The sequence below is a fragment of the Triticum aestivum genome, chromosome 1B (assembly GCF_018294505.1).
Source record: "Triticum aestivum cultivar Chinese Spring chromosome 1B, IWGSC CS RefSeq v2.1, whole genome shotgun sequence".
In the NCBI taxonomy this organism is placed as follows: Eukaryota; Viridiplantae; Streptophyta; class Magnoliopsida; order Poales; family Poaceae; genus Triticum; species Triticum aestivum.
The window spans coordinates 86,535,695-86,537,815 of record NC_057795.1 but is presented as its reverse complement, the minus strand read 5'-3'; the positions used below and the strand labels follow the sequence as shown (position 1 = coordinate 86,537,815).

Genomic DNA, 2,121 nt, shown 5'->3' with positions numbered 1-2,121 from the left:
TGGACGGAAGTGGTCGCGCACCATGGAAAACAGGGCAAAACCATGTACGTGGCACACGCCACGTACACAGACCCTTACATGGACCCGTGAACGGGCTGTACGTGGACACGGGAAAAAAGTGGCCGACGGCCGTCGTGGACGGAAGTGGACGCGCGCCATGGAAAACTGGGCAAAACCACGTACGTGGCACACCCCACGTACACGGACCCTTACACGGACCCGTGAATGGGCTGTACGTGGACACGTGAAAAAACTGGCCGACGGCCGTCGTGGACGGAAGTGGTCGCGCGCCATGGAAAACGGGGTAAAACCACGTACGTGGCACACGCCACTTACACGGACCCTTACACGGACCCGTGAACGGGTACGAGAGGTTTGAGAAAAAAATGACCCATCCGCCCTACGAACCGGCTCAAAACTAGCTAATGATGGTCAAGAAACGGTGTACCGTGCCGGACACAGCGCATGGTGGGCGTCCTCGCTTTATCAATGCAGTGCATCCGACGCGCAGCTGGCATTATGGCCTTTGAACGACCCAACAAACGAAGCGCACGTCGCTTCGACCGCGACCCCAGGTCAGGCAGGACTACCCGCTGAGTTTAAGCATATAAATAAGCGGAGGAGAAGAAACTTACAAGGATTCCCCTAGTAACGGCGAGCGAACCGGGAGCAGCCCAGCTTGAGAATCGGGCGGCTGTGCCGTCCGAATTGTAGTCTGGAGAGGCATCCTCAGCGACGGACCGGGCCCAAGTCCCCTGGAAAGGGGCGCCTGGGAGGGTGAGAGCCCTGTCCGGCCCGGACCCTGTCGCCCCACGAGGCGCCGTCAATGAGTCGGGTTGTTTGGGAATGCAGCCCAAATCGGGCGGTAGACTCCGTCCAAGGCTAAATACAGGCGAGAGACCGATAGCGAACAAGTACCGCGAGGGAAAGATGAAAAGGACTTTGAAAAGAGAGTCAAAGAGTGCTTGAAATTGCCGGGAGGGAAGCAGATGGGGGCTGGCGATGCGCCCCGGCCGTATGCGGAACGGCTCTTGCTGGTCCGCCGCTCGGCTCGGGGTGTGGACTGTTGTCGGCCGCGCCGGCGGCCAAAGGCCGGGGGCCCTAGGTGCCCCCGGTGGCCGTCGTCGGCACGGCCGGTACCCGCGCGCCGAAAGGCGTGTCCCTCGGGGAACTGCGCTGCAACGGCCTGCGGGCTCCCCATCCGACCCGTCTTGAAACACGGACCAAGGAGTATGATATGCGTGCGAGTCGACGGGTTCTGAAACCTGGGATGCGCAAGGAAGCTGACGAGCGGGAGGCCCTCACGGGCCGCACCGCTGGCCGACCCTGATCTTCTGTGAAGGGTTCGAGTTGGAGCACGCCTGTCGGGACCCGAAAGATGTTGAACTATGCCTGAGCGGGGCGAAGCCAGAGGAAACTCTGGTGGAGGCTCGAAGCGATACTGACGTGCAAATCGTTCGTCTGACTTGGGTATAGGGGCGAAAGACTAATCGAACCATCTAGTAGCTAGTTCCCTCCGAAGTTTCCCTCAGGATAGCTGGAGCCCATTACGAGTTCTATCAGGTAAAGCCAATGATTAGAGGCATTGGGGACGCAACATCCTCGACCTATTCTCAAACTTTAAATAGGTAGGATGGCGCGGCTGCTTCGGTGAGCCGTGCCATGGAATCGGGTGCTCCAAGTGGGCCATTTTTGGTAAGCAGAACTGGCGATGCGGGATGAACCGGAAGCCGGGTTACGGTGCCCAACTGCGCGCTAACCTAGAACCCACAAAGGGTGTTGGTCGATTAAGACAGCAGGACGGTGGTCATGGAAGTCGAAATCCGCTAAGGAGTGTGTAACAACTCACCTGCCGAATCAACTAGCCCCAAAAATGGATGGCGCTGAAGCGCGCGACCCACACCCGGCCATCTGGGCGAGCGCCATGCCCCGATGAGTAGGAGGGCGCGGCGGCCGCTGCAAAACCCGGGGCGCGAGCCCGGGCGGAGCGGCCGTCGGTGCAGATCTTGGTGGTAGTAGCAAATATTCAAATGAGAACTTTGAAGGCCGAAGAGGAGAAAGGTTCCATGTGAACGACACTTGCACATGGGTAAGCCGATCCTAAGGGACGGGGTAACCCCG

At 59.4% G+C, this 2,121-nt stretch overlaps 1 pseudogene; it reads right to left on the bottom strand.

Moving 5' to 3' along the window:
- Nucleotides 1-599: 599 nt before the first annotated feature.
- On the bottom strand, nucleotides 600-1,926 carry LOC123077370 (uncharacterized; annotated as a pseudogene).
- Nucleotides 1,927-2,121: the final 195 nt, after the last annotated feature.